This window comes from Alosa sapidissima, chromosome 14 (genome assembly GCF_018492685.1).
Source record: "Alosa sapidissima isolate fAloSap1 chromosome 14, fAloSap1.pri, whole genome shotgun sequence".
Lineage (NCBI taxonomy): Eukaryota > Metazoa > Chordata > Actinopteri > Clupeiformes > Clupeidae > Alosa > Alosa sapidissima.
Window position 1 is genome coordinate 2,640,971 of NC_055970.1, and position 14,771 is coordinate 2,655,741.

At 41.6% G+C, this 14,771-nt stretch overlaps 1 protein-coding gene and 1 long non-coding RNA gene across 2 annotated transcripts in view; one reads left to right on the forward strand and one right to left on the reverse strand.

Annotated features, from left to right (window-relative positions):
* Positions 1 to 1,033: 1,033 nt before the first annotated feature.
* On the reverse strand, positions 1,034 to 2,131 carry LOC121681420. Its single transcript, XR_006022128.1, has 3 exons — positions 1,956 to 2,131; positions 1,343 to 1,433; positions 1,034 to 1,199 (listed from the first exon to the last, which is right to left on the reverse strand). It is a non-coding gene; the product is annotated as an uncharacterized LOC121681420 (long non-coding RNA).
* Positions 2,132 to 12,779: 10,648 nt separating this feature from the next.
* LOC121681419 (carbohydrate sulfotransferase 8-like) overlaps positions 12,780 to 14,771 on the forward strand; it is a 231,310-nt gene continuing 229,318 nt past the window's right edge. Inside the window, exon 1 of the mRNA XM_042061156.1 lies at positions 12,780 to 13,013. The gene's annotated coding sequence lies outside the window, so the exon portion shown is untranslated. The remainder of the gene's footprint in view (positions 13,014 to 14,771) is intronic.

Consider the following 14,771-nt stretch of genomic DNA (forward strand, 5'->3'; position numbering starts at 1 on the left):
TGCAAATAAAGCTAAACTAAATTGAGTAGTTACAACTAAATCAAGCCAAGCAAACTCCAATCAAATATTTTGAGTAAAATGTAATATTATTTTCTTGGTAAAAATTAATTTAATTAATTAATTAAAACTTAATTAAAACTCAAATGGTATGATTATAACTTTGCCTTTATTAATGCAAATTCCAACAAGGAAAACACAATTCCGCATGAGAAACAGATGAACATAGAAGCGATATGCATGTATGAACATTGGTTGCTCACTGGTCTTGTGTGCTTAAAATATCAAGATTGATAAAAATATTAAAATATAATAATAATCCTGCTCTCAATCAAAACTGCAATGAGGACAATGTATTTATAAATTAGGGAGCAACAGCAGTAAAGAATGAGAGAGAGAGGTAGAGTGTGATAGAGAGAAAGAGAGAATGAGCCCAAAAACACAGATACTCTGGCTTGAATTTAAATGTCACTTGGTTCTTAAGGTAGAGAAACTTGGGTGAGCCAAACACCATACAGCAAGATATTGTGTGTGTGTGTGTGTGTGTGTGTAAAAGTGTGCCGAGAGAGAGAGGACGAACGATAAAGACAGACAGAGAGAGAAAGAGAGAGAGCAGGGAAGAGAAAGAAGAGGCCCATCTAATGACTTGGTTCTTAAGATTGAGAACCTTGGGTAGGAGCTTCGCCATCACCATCCATCTGAATGACAACTTTTTGCATGAATTTGTAATAGTATTGAAGAGTTCAACATAGCTTCACCAAAGTCCTTTTAGGCAAGTCCCTGCACTCGACAGCCATAATGCTATGCTTTTTTGGCACTCATCGGGCATCCTATTTGGCAGAAATGCGCGTGCGCAAGGCTTCACGACACCAACCTTACTCCAGCACCGAGTTCACAACACATGATTGGCACAATGTCTGCACAACACACCATATGATTGGCTCAATGTATTCACATGTCAACGTTTTGCCGAGGAAGGGGTGGGATATGTGTATACAACGGTGTTACAAACTAACCCCATGAATTTCTATGGAGGATTTTTTGAGTGCTGTGTCTCCTCATTAGAAAGTCTCTGGCTTCACTGCACAGCCTTGTGCAACAGACCAAGGTTCCTCCAAAATGATGCCTCCATCCACAACGATGCCGATGTCCTCATGTTCCAAGGGGTGGTTTTCTCTTGACACCTCCTTGCCATGGATATCCTGTACAAAATTTAAAAATCTGCTTTAGGTTGACGCTTGAGAAAAGGTACGAGCTGGGAGCTGGCTTAAAGGTTTTTGGCTTAAAAATTAGCATACAAATAAATGTGACCATTGATGAGTTAACACCCTTTAGTGTTACTTACCATGTACATGTATGAGAGAATCATCATCTTCACCAAAATAAAGGCACAGTGTCTTGATGGCTGCCTCCCTCCTCAGATGTACAGTCTCTGTCTGTTCAGATACAGGGATATTAATTATTTTGTGAAAATACAATCAATACTCTAAATAATAATAACCTCTATTTATAAAGCACTTTTAATACAGAAGATTCAGTTCAGAGTGCTTTGCAACAGATAACAGGCATTTGGCAAGCATTTCTTTCCCCTGTATTGGTTGAAACACACCCCATAATCACGTCCCAACGAAGCAGCGTCAGACTTAAATTCTGACAGGAATTGAGTATGACGACATCAGGCTAATAAGTGAGTGTACCAGTTGGGGAAGGAACAATGTGAGCAACGGGAAAATGAGTGACGACTCATGTAGTCATATCAACCCTGAGGAGTCCAGTTATAGTTAGACACCAAATTATAATGCCTCTATCTGTCGCTATGTTGTAATAAGGAACATAAGAGCAGTGTGTGAGTAGGGTGACTATAAGTGATGGCAGTTGCAAATAGCAGAAACAGATCCAATGTGATCATTGTATGTAATATGTAAGAGAAGTAAACAATAATAGTAATACAAACTTACACCTTGCAAAATCCTCAAATGTTTGGTCATTTTATGTCCTTTAAACCTTCTTCTGGAACTTATGACCTTCTTCTTCTGGAAAACGGCGGTCACTGGACATCCAAGGTTACGCATCTTTGACCTGTAGCTTGCCTGAATACCCAAGCATCACAGGCATTTCCTGATCCAGTCATCAAGCAAGGGCATTTCTCAATATCTGTAACTAAAGAGGATAGAAACACATTTATAATATAAATATAAAGTATACATTTATGAAATGTACTTATTTAATACATACACAAATGGTACTAGTTAATCAAACGATTTTGACACTTAATTTAATTAACATTTGACACATTATCTTACAATCTACCAACAATAGCTACACAGCCCTGCTTGTTGGTCTGACTGTCCCCTTGGAGGGAAAACATTTCAAATTTCAACACCATGGAACAAATAAAATGTTCAACCAACACCTGCTTAACAGGTGCGTAGCATCAGCCTGTCCAGATCTTGCACTGCTTTGAGTTTGAGAAATGCCACCACCACCACACATATTCAGCACTGACAATGACATTATTGAGAAAATAGTGGTACTCCATTACTGACAGAATAAATCAACACGTTTCTAAACCTAGTGTAAATGGGCTTTTTTCAGTCCTTTTGTTTATTTTTTTCTTCTTTTTTTCTTTGTCCCACCAGAGTGTGGCAAAGAGCTTGAGCTGTTCATCAGATAAAGTCAGCTAATCAACTCCTGTTTAAACTCCCGCACGTTATCTCAAACTACTTAATCCCACGCATCTCAAGGGAACATGGAGCTCCCTCTGATCAGAGGGAATAGGATATGAGGAGACATCACGCAGATCTGCAGCAGGGGAGAAGGATGAGTGGGTGGTGGTGGTGGCATCTGTGGCTGGTGTGGTGCACTGACGGGAGGCTTCCTTCCTCCTGGTGTGCCGGCGTCACTACAGGACGCCATCCAGGAGTCCTCAAGGGTGGCAAAGAGACTCTGCCACTTCTCACAGAGGGCCCACGCTGGCTTTGAAACGTCCTTGCAACTCGCTTTGATAACAACATGCAAGGCAGGCAGAAGAAGCATTCTACTGCCCCAGGATTTTAAAGAGGATCCTTCAGTTTCCCCTTTTTACCACATTTTACTTCTTCAGTGTCCGCAAGGGTTGATTATTTTCACTTTGATTTGTTTTTTATATTATTCAGCCTACGATTGCAAGTAGCGATAAAATGTACTTCTGCATATGTATTATTTATTACCGTAGGTATTCAAATTTGCAAGTGTATGATACGAATCTTGCTTGCAGTTTAACAGTTCAACAAGCGCAATGGCTAAAAAAAAATGTATCTATAAATTCCTCCATGTATTAAGGGGCACACTAAAGCACAGTGATGCTAAAGTACATTGTTCAGTAATTGTCTTTTCTGGCTTCAAGCTGTATTTGAACTGTATTTGAGCAAAAGATCAATTGGTTTCATACAGCCACAGAAGTTCTGTATCAGTGCTTTGTGACGAAAAAGACTGATGATGTCTACACAGGACCAAACACTTCAAGATAGTGAGAAACAAATAAGCTGTGACGTTAAGGACTAGCTAAAAGTAAGATTTATATTATTTGCATCCATATCACTCCTGGGTATAATCCAAAAATGTGGCGTAGAAATTTATCTCAATAGCAAAGTAACCGCGACAACTGTGTTAATTTTTGTGCACCTTAATTTTTAACACCTTAAATTTGACAGCCCTAAAACAACAACAAAACAACTTTTTGTTTTCATCACATTTGCTTGCGGACCCCTAGGGATATCTGGCGGAGTTCGACCACAATTTAACACTGTTCTAGGGAGCATATTTCATAACAGCTTACCTGCCTGCCTTCTTCTACTAGCGACTCGAGGAGTTGCTTGCGTAAACTAGCCTACTGCCAGAGACAGAGTGGACATGAAACGGATTTGCCCATGTGGCCTAGTAGGTTACTAAATAGCAGAGTATATAGATTTGCCCATGTGGCCTAGTAGGTTACTAAATAGCAGAGTATACAGATTTGCCCATGTGGCCTAGTAGGTTACTAAATAGCAGAGTATACAGATTTGCCCATGTGGCCTAGGTTACTTTTGTCATTTCAAAAGGTTTCCCAGGTTAGCTGCATAGCTGCTAGCTGGTATAGAAAAGAAACCGAGTGGTAGCAGGTCAATTCAGTTGAGATAAATGTTACAGTTTATTTTTCAACATTAGCTTAATGGTTTTGGAAACGGACTGTCTGTAGTGATATTACCCTGCTTTTCACCGTCTCTTAAAACAACAACAATACGATGCGTATCTTGCAGGCAGGCAAAATTGAAAGATCAAGAGTATATATACTTAAAGACTGGTTTTCTTATTCAAAATTGACCGAAAATGGAAATCTATTTAAAGGGTAAATCTGGTGTAAAAGTGATTTTGGATATGCTTAGCATGATAACAAGTTCGAACGTTCATTGGGGAGCAAAAAAACGCTAATCCGATGCATTCTAAACCAGCCTGTTTTACACACTCAGCACACAGTGAACACACAGTGAGGTGAAGCACACACTAATCCCGGCGCAGTGAGCTGCCTCAGGGCTCGAATGATCTTTTTGTCTTTAAGGGGGTCTCTCTATCTCATAAAAAGTTGGCACACCCCGCGCATAGCCTAACAAGGCAATACAATGAAATAGCCTAGGCGCAAGTGGCGCTTTTGCGCAGTACAGTATATGCGCACGGTAGGCCTAGGCTTTACCTTGACACATGCACACAACAGACATAGATTTGTTATAGAAATTGATTACTTTTAATTAATTTCAACATATTATTGATTACAATAGTCCATATCTCATTTCAACTTCATAATACAAAGAAATAGACTAAACGATTTAGTCTGTGCCATTCTCAATTTCACAACGTAGCTCATTTAAACCAGACCACCGTCTCAGGCTATCATCAGTGTCAAACACAATAATGCATGTAGTGTAACTTATACACAGGGGAAAAAGCACTAACTGGCAGAAATGAATAAAGCCAGCCAAACTATGTTCTAGTAGGCGAATGTGTTGAACCGTGGAAAATTAATAGACGATATTGTCGGGTAGCCATTGAATATTCCGACATCAGAGATTGCTAACAGGTGTTTCAAAAAAGCTGGGAACTTTCCGGAGCTCTGAATGGCAGAGGATAGCTAGATCATCAGACAACACAATCATTGTAGGCTGCATTATGGTCCATAATTTATGGCTTTGTCAATCAACATAGAATAGGTGAAGTTCAACAGCAAACAGGACTTTTCAGCACGTATCAAACCACGTAGGCTAGCCCAATGAACGCCTATGCAAATAGACAAAACACTCACATCAAAGCAGGGTGACTTCTTCAGATTTGCGAGTGCTGTCAAATCGATACGGTTTGCTCATATAGTCTAGTGGTGTGGTGGTGAAGTGTCATGCTGCGTTCAAGAGCGTAGTGTAGGTCTACGTCCCGTAGTAGCCTATATTTTAATTTAACGTCTTTAATGGTAAGAGATCGCACAGGGTTGGATAATGAGCGGTTGTTTAAGATTAAATTACAATGCCAGACACCTTCAGATATGAGAGACCCCCTCAGGTTTTTGACTTTGTTGCTTTCATGGGAGCCAGTCCTCACTCTATGGGAGCTCGGCTCCCTCTGGCTCCCACGTAATTCGAGCCCTGAGCTGCCTGCAACAACAGCGGCGCTCTGGGAGCAGTGAGGGGTTAGGTGCCTTGCTCAAGGGCACTTCAGCAGCTACTGGTCGGGGTTCAAACTGGCAACCCTCTGGTTACAAGTCCGAAGCGCTAACCAGTGGGCCACGGCTTTAAAACATTATTTCATAATGCATGAAAGGCTTAATGAAATCAAGGTCACCTAATGGGGATGCACAACATTTCGATTTTGTTTCTCTATGGACGTGGAACAAATTTGATAACAGAATTAGTAAGGACACGAAAACGGGACTACTGTAGGCGTAGCCTTATACCAGAGGTTCTCAACCTTTTTTGGGGCTAAGGACAAATGAAAATGCCAAGGCACACCAACCTATGATTACTGATTATGAATGCCACACACATTATTATAAGCCAGGGGTGTTCATTCTCATATGTTCATATTTGTTCTATACATACAGAGTGTCCATGAGCTGAGCACAAATGAAAGGCAAGTTATGACATTACTCTTTTGATCTCGTAAGGGAAATTTGGTCTCTGCATTTATCCCAATCTGTGAATTAGTGAAACACACTCAGCACACAGTGAACACACAGTGAGGTGAAGCACACACTAATCCTGGTGCAGAGAGCTGCCTGCAACAACAGCGGCGCTCGGGGAGCAGTGAGGGGTTAGGTGCCTTGCTCAAGGGCACTTCAGCCGTTCAGCCTTGCTCAAGCCGTGCCTACTGGTCGGGATTCAAACCAGCAACCCTCCGGTTACAAGTCCAAAGCGCTAACCAGTAGGCCACGGCTGCCCCAATCATTTGCAGATTGGGAAAATTGATTTTATTCTGTTGCTCAACAAAGGAAAGGGTGATGTCAAAGTTGTAAGATTCTGTGTTTTTTGTTTGCTTGTTTGTTTTGCTAGTGACAAAAGTTGTTCTACTTTTTATCTAGCAACTGCAACCGTGCTTGGGTGGTAAACTAGTGTTTATTGTGTTGTTGTGAGTTTGCCTAGAAGAAGTTGTAAATATCTGACCTTCCTGAAATGTTTTTAAATCAAGAAGCTGTGTCGTTGGTGCATTTAGATACCCCTCATTTCATGAGCCTGTACAAAAACACAATAGGTTCTTCAAAAATCCACAACACTTGAGAACCACCATCTTAGATCATTCCCACATAGCTTCATGGAAAAGCAGGAAGTATCTTTCATTAAGAACACATTATAGATTAAAAATAGCTTTCCAGATAACAAGAAGCAAAGAAAAACTGTCCTTCAAATCATCTTAGTCACCTCACTCATACAAGCCTGACAACTGCTTTGGTCAACAGATTGAGGAGACTAACACACATACTGGTCAGCCTCAACAAACACCAGTGACCTTGTACTCCAGCACTAGTTGCAGGGAGCCATGTTTGACATGGCATTATAACACAAGAAGGCATGGCTGGCTTGGGGAAATGGAGACATAATTTTAAAAAGGCCTCAAGAGCGACTCCATAGAACTGAAAGGGAGGGAAATTATGCCTGTGCCATTATGACATGTTACCAAATCTAATCTGATTTTCAAGGCTTTTCAGCTTCCCGTGCTGCTTCCAGGCCAGAGTATCAGTAAATTTATTTATTATTTGCTCCTTTAAGATATAGACATCACCCTTTACTGGAGTATTCTGTCAAAAATTACTGTTTCATTTTGCATGTCATAGTAGAACTGTGAGTCAGGAAAAAAAGTTTTACCCTTAAAGAGACATCTGCTAAGAAAATGAAATCGGACTGTTTTGTCCTCCTATTCAAGGTTCTCTCATGCCCTCCAAACTCCATTACGCTCCTAATTCCATGGTAGATTATTAACCGAAACATGTGCACCACTGTATGAAATCAGATAGGGAGATTGGGGCGAGGGAAGAGCTGGAGATGTAATCCTCTGATTTGAATATGACGGTGGCCTCTGTGGTGCTTGGCTTGGTTCTGGCATTAGCAGTATAATCTTCATTATGGCTGATGAGGTCAGTGGGCTGGGTGCACAGTGCCAGCTCCTTACAGGGGACTTCTCATCATCCAGCTCTTGTTTTTTCTTTTTTCCATACTATAGAAAGAAAAAAACTGCAGGGACGCACTCTCCAAGTCTGCCTCAGATCTCTATGCTGTCATGTTAGGCAGTCCAAAAAGCTATGCTGAAGAAAGAGAGAGCTAGGGAGCTTCATCTCAAAACTTCTAACAGCTCCACACACCAAGCTCAGATAAGAACCGGGTGCAGCTCTCTCTGCACCCCACCTTTTGCTCACTCTCTCTCTCCTCTCTCTCTCACTCTCAGACACACACACACACACACATACACTAACACACACACACATTCATAGATTGGCTGGAGGGCTAGCTTGACCCCGTGATGCAACCTGAGATCAATATTTAATGTTCATTTCCAAGCCAGCCTCCTGAAATATAGAAAATTGGCCGCCACCAGGCCTTGTGCAGCCTAGCAGATATTGGAGTTAAATATATGGCCGTGGGACAAGTGAAGTCACAGCTCATCTCCCTGCTCCTCCCCAGGAGACACAGATCACACCGTGGCCCTGACACAAACATGAATCCTCCCAAACCAAATAAAGCCGTCCACTCAAGACCGGCTACCCTGCAGCCAGCACCTCGCAAAACAAAGATCTCGACGACAGCAAGCTGTTCTCTTTCTTCTTCTTCCTCCTCCTTTTCTTCTTCCTCCTCCTTTTCTTCCTCCTCCTTTTCTTCTTCTTCTCCTTTTCTTCTTCCTCCTCCTTTTCTTCTTCCTCCTCCTTTTCTTCTTCCTCCTCCTTTTCTTCTTCCTCCTCCTTTTCTTCTTCTTCCTTTTCTTCTTCCTCCTCCTTTTCTTCTTCCTCCTCCTTTTCTTCTTCCTCCTTTTCTTCTTCTTCCTCCTTTTCTTCTTCCTCCTTTTCTTCCTCCTCCTTTTCTTCTTCTTCTCCTTTTCATGGTTTGCCAACGTATATTTACTGCTGACCCCGTAGGGCTCCCATCGATTTTTTTTATGAAGGATTATCACCTATTTGTATGAGAAGAGATTAATGGATGGGTAGTCAAAACCTTGGGTATGATGAGGGCTGCTGTGTATGCAGTTAGACAATTCAACTCAACTCAGTTTCTACATCAAAGGAAAGAATTGTCAGTGGGATACAATACAAACAGCGATTTGGGTTTAGATGACTGCTTCATTTGTCAAAAAGCCAGTTATCAGTGTGTAAAGTTTAATAATAGACTCATCTGATTAATTTCTCTTTCCATCTGTCATCTGACATGAAACAACTCAAATGCTGCCAGTCACTCTTAATATAGAAATATAAATAGAGTGAATTTACACAGACATATAGGCATTGGTACTTTAATACTTTTTGTTCAGACTCTATGTACCAGTGAGCTCACATAAATACTCCAGCCTGGTCTTTGCGTCCACCCACAACCATAGTGATAATCATTTCCACACATTTTCCATTACATGTTCCATAGCACTGGCACTCCATGTTATGGAACAGTGTGCTTTCCACGGCACACTTACCCCCCCCCCCCCAACGTTCTAAATCAATTTTATGCACCATATTGTTATGTACCATAGTATTATTATACACTATTTGAAAGCTTGGACTTTTGGGAATACATATATGACAACCGTTTTGATGTACAATTTGTATGGTGCTTTACATTGTCAGATTAATCTCACTATGTCTCACTTAAATCCCTCCCCCTCCCCCCCCCTCCACTTTTGGTGCTTCCCTGCTTTCTAGCTGCAGTGCAGCTGCAGTGCAATAAGTAGATGCCACATATTGGGCCTTGACATATTCACAGGAAACAGGAATCCCTAGAAATGGAATACATGTTGTTTTATCCAATATTAGTTGTGCAGATGTATAGTCCATCTTATACACACCCATTGAAGCAACAAAGAAAATACAAAAAATAGACGTTTGTGTAATTATTCCATATTTTGTGTAGTCATTCTGTATCAGAAACCCTGACATACAATCCATATAGTCTACAAGATACCTCAGAGTGTTACCTTTCATTTGTGACCAGGATTATGCTTCTACACCAAGAGATTGCCACACAGTAAACCTTTTATTGTCAGTATGCATTTTGGGAACCCAAAAGTCCTATGGGGCATTTTACAAAACGCATGAACATACCTTGGCAAATAATGGTCCAAAGCACTTTTATTCTATATTGATCTACTTTTGCACACAGCTTCACAAGACCTGGTGCTAGGGCTCAGTGTTTCTAAGTCATCTCAAGTGACCTAGAGGGCTGAAATGTGGTCAGTTTAGAGATGTTGAGAGTTGTTATCCGGCAGAAATATAAAACAGTATTCTAGCCTCTGTACCTCTGTGCCAGTACTTTCCACAGCTATTCAGATTGTTCCCAAAGAAACTGCAAGGTCTCAGCTTTCTAAAGAGACCAAGCATTTGATGGTAGGCCAAACTAGATGGGAACAGTGGCCTCTGAAGTAGGCACAGAGCAATTTTGAGGGGGAAAAGCCTAAAAATGCCCATCCTATTAACATGTAACACACATGACATCTCCATAAATAGTGGAAAGATGCATTTCTTTAAAGATCATACAGACCCCCCATCCCCCCACCCCATTTTGCCTAATAAGAAAAAGACAGAAAGAATAATAGGATCTGAATTATCACACCGTGGTGTCAGGTGTCAGTTGTATGACCTCTGTGTGCAGGATAGTGGAGTCTCAGCTTTTAGAGCAACAACGTGAAATTGTAAAAGTGTTTCAGGGAGGGAGAGAAGGACATTATATCCGTACCCAGAGTGTGTTCTATTGTTCAATGTGTAAAAAGTGTGCCATAAGTTGCAATTTCAGCATATTTTTTCCACATGAGGGTGAGAGGGGGTCGGTTTTTAGCCTGTTTTAGCCTGCCCAGTCCTCTCAACTACTCTTTGTCTTTTTTTTGCCCTGACTTTTTCAGCTCCTGACATTCTCTTTCTCTGTCACATAGCTCTGGCACAGGATATGATGTTACATAGTCATGAGTAGTATAACAGTATAGAGAGCTTAGAATGGTAAGCATGCAGGCTAGCCTGTTTAACGGCATGATAATGTGAGTGCAGGTCAAGTTTGTGATAAAGCTAATTACACAATTACAACATTACAAATCACTACATTAAACCCAGCCAACATTTGTATGTGGGGCATGGGTCCAATATGGGATTGTCCACGGGTTCCAAAGTGGCCACATGTCATTTGCCCACATGGGCTCCATGCAGGATTATACTGGGTTTTATTTGGGTCCCAACTGGGCAACATACACTGGACCCTTCTGGAACCCAAAATTAAATTCTACCTGGGTTCTACATGTCCCTGGCTGACATTGGCCATCTAGATGCTGCAGTGGCTGAGCCCTGTGGACTGGTCAATAGCAGATATTATACAGCTTGTCGGCCTGCTGGGAGGAAGAAGTCCAGAATTAGCTTTGGCCACTCTCTGTATTTCATCACCCCGCCACTGATCCGTATTCATCATAATCAATCCTGCAAATTAACCATCTGACCAGACGGGGTAATTTACAGCTCTAGGTACACCACTGCCACTGCTGAGTCAGGTGGAACTGGAGATTATTACTTAAAGAGTTATAGGTATGGTAGGGTAAAGGGCATTCAGTTTGCCTGGATCAACAATACCACATCTCTGACACAGGGCTGACTGCTTTGTTGATACCCTAATCAAAACATAAATTATATAATGATATAAATGACTATTCACAGATTTGTCAATTACTCCCATAATAAAGAATACTGATAGGTTAGACATATAATAGGGATTTTACATTTGTTGCTACATAGAACATTATGTACTTTAGCAGGACATGTATATATTTGTTTATTATTATTATTATTATTATTATTATTATTATTATTATTATAAGGATGTATAAATACTGATTCAGTAACCCTGCCTCTATACTGTGAGAGCATGTATTCATTAACATGCATGTGCTGGCATTATTAGACTGACTATGCGTTGGTGCAAAACACAGAGCATCCTCTGTTTGCACTTATGAGAGGAGGGAATAGAAAGCCTTGGGCTAGTGCTGTAGTATAGATGCTGGTGCATTTCAAATCATTTGCATTTGCATTTCCGATTCCTCCTTTTCTTTTTCTTCTTTTTCTTCTTCTCTCTCATTCTCTCTCTTTCCCCATTTTAATTATTTGGACCTCTGTCCTAATAATACCATTGTTTCTACATCCACAGCGTTCTAATTTATACATCGGCACAACCTTGGGGCTGTTTTCTTTTCCAAGCTTTTCCCAGCTCTCAAGAGACTATGAGGATAATGGTGATGAGGTCCGATAATCAGACTAGCAGGGTCTCACCCAGCTCTCAAGAAGCTATGAGGATAATGGTGATGAGGTCCGATAATCAGACTAGCAGGGTCTCACCCAGCTCTCAAGAAGCTATGAGGATAATGGTGATGAGGTCCGATAATCAGACTAGCAGGGTCTCACCCAGCTCTCAAGAAGCTATGAGGATAATGGTGATGAGGTCCGATAATCAGACTAGCAGGGTCGCACCCAGCTGTAGAATTCTGGGGTATTCTTACTGTATTCTGATGTGTTCATATGTTACATCTGTGTGTAGTATACAACAGGGAGAGGTCCATATTATTGTACATAACTGTGCCTTAGGCCTGTGTACCAGCAGGAAGTTCATACAGGCCGATGTTTAGGAACATCCGAGGAACATCGGTGATAACATGGGCCGAGGGAGACAGCATGTCTGCCTATTCAGGCTAGTATCTCCATCTGGCCAGGGCCGGGTTTTGTACACTGGTTGGCACCTGCCACGTTGGCATGATTGACGTTTGTATGTTTTAGTATAACAGGCTTTGTCTTAGGTTTTGACACGGAGACGGATCGAGGAAGCGACTCGGGGAGCATCTTATGCCAAGACGCTCAACAGCAGCCCGCTTCTACTAACTACCACACCTGTTAGACTCTGTGCAGTTTTACTGTTTGAGACTTAGCCTGTGCTCGGTTAGTGAGTGTTGTACCATCTACAATAAATTCTTTTAATCACCGATCCTGATCCAGCCGTCAAGCTTTATTGACCATCTTCAGTACAGACATCAGAACTAAAACACAACGCAAAATGATCATGAACATTTGGTTTCCGTGACCCGAACGCAAGAGGAGGGGGAAGACGAGAACATCCATTCGGCGAGGTCAGACTGAGTCTTCGGGTTCAAACAGACGTCGAGGGCAGATTTTGAAACTTCACATCTGTAAGAAGAGTCTACTTTGGGCCCCGGGCTGACGTGACCAACCCCAGCTGGAAGCCTACCAAGAGGGAGGACGCTGTGCGCGTGTGCACCCGCCGCAGTGAAGAAACTCTGACCAGGTGAAAGAAAAGAGTTTTTTTCTCCTCTGTGCGTGAAAAGAACCAAGAGTAAAGTTAAAAAATAAACATAATTTAGGGAGTAAATTAGAATTTTTTGATTTGAAGCTGCACATTAATGAGAGTATTGAAGTTTGTGTCATTAAGTGTTTTGACAAGTAACATACTGTACCTATATCAATGATTGATGAGCTCTAGATGTCATTGGATATAAGAAGTTTTCTGATAAAAAAGTAAACGGTTAAAGTGTACACATATTTTGGGTAATTGGAATAGATTCGTGAACGAATTAAAAGAAGTAATCGATTAACTACGGACAAGCTTGGGGGATTAAAGCTTTTCTTTTTCTGTACTGCCATTACATGCTGAGCTGTGTGGGTTTTGTGATAAAAGCTGTGTGGGTTTTGTGATAAATGCTGTGCGGGTGTCGAAGAGAAAATAGAAGGAGTTACTGTTGCTACAGTCATTATTGTTGCTGAAGTGAACTGTGTGGTTGTTTCTCAAGGTCTTTGTTTAGTTTAATGGCCTAGGACTAAACTTAGCGTTACAGTGATACGGAGAGGAGACGAAATCACCAGAGGGGGGTGTTTTGGTTGTGCAGTAGGTGAAAAGTGGAATAGGGTTTCCAACCTATGTTTTTGTTGACTTGGTCAACTGTGAATTTAACGAGAGATCGTTAAAGGTGCGAGTGAGACATTAATTTTTGTCGTTGTCCAGCCGTTTTGGGGGAGAAAGGAAATAGTCTGAGTTAAGTGGAACTGACACTGGTGAAATTTATTGTTGTGGCTTCATGCTGTGAGTAAAATAATTTACCAAGTGTCAGGTTACGGAGCGAGAGAGATAAGGAGAGAGTGTTTTCTTTTCCCTGGCGGGAGCAGCGAGCGTGTGTGTGTGAGTGTGTGGGGAAAAAAAAGGAGAAGGACAGAGAGAGAGAGAGGTTTTTTTTCTCTGGCCAAAGCAGAATCGCAAAAGTTGGCACTAAAACATCATACACTACTGACAAATTTAAGTAAAAAGTTTTAAATAAAGGACCTCGTCCTTGTACGAACACATAGTCCAATTCGTATGGCTTCGGGTCCCAATAATAATTTGGAACAAGACATTGTGCAAGAGAGTAAGAAATCAGAGATGGTTCGCGGGCACAATAAGCAAAAAGAAGATAAGCAAGCAGCTGACCATGATGAGGAGAAAGTGAAGCCTCAGCAGGAGGAGACATTCGCTGAAATACAAGATTATGTGTCAGATTGGATGGCGAAGAAATTTCAATTGGGCAAATTTGAGGAAAAATTGAGAACAGATTTTGAAATTGATCCAGCATCTATTGTCCAGGGGAACTGGAAGGTTCGTGAGGTGTATTTGAGTTGGAAAAAGCACAACAGACATCGTGAGCCCTATGCCTTTTTGTTAATGAGCCAACTAAGGCGATCCTTTATGGGGGCTATGCGGGCATCCTGCTCGCAGGAGGTGGATGCCGAAAAACACCGTACTACATGTCTGGCAGAAGAATTGAAATCCCAGGCAGGGAAAGCTGGCAAGAGGTTGCAGACGGCCGCAATTGTGGAAGAGTCATTGAGAAGGAAGATACAAGAATTGGAGACAGAAATTCGAGACAAGACTTGGAGAAGTGAGATGGAGAAACGTGACTTGGAGGAACAGTTGGCAGAAGCAGACATGTTGCTAGAACACACTGGAATGAGGCGAAGAGGAGCAGTCCCAGCGCGCCACTCTGAGGGGAGGAGCCAACTCCTCCCACTACCACCG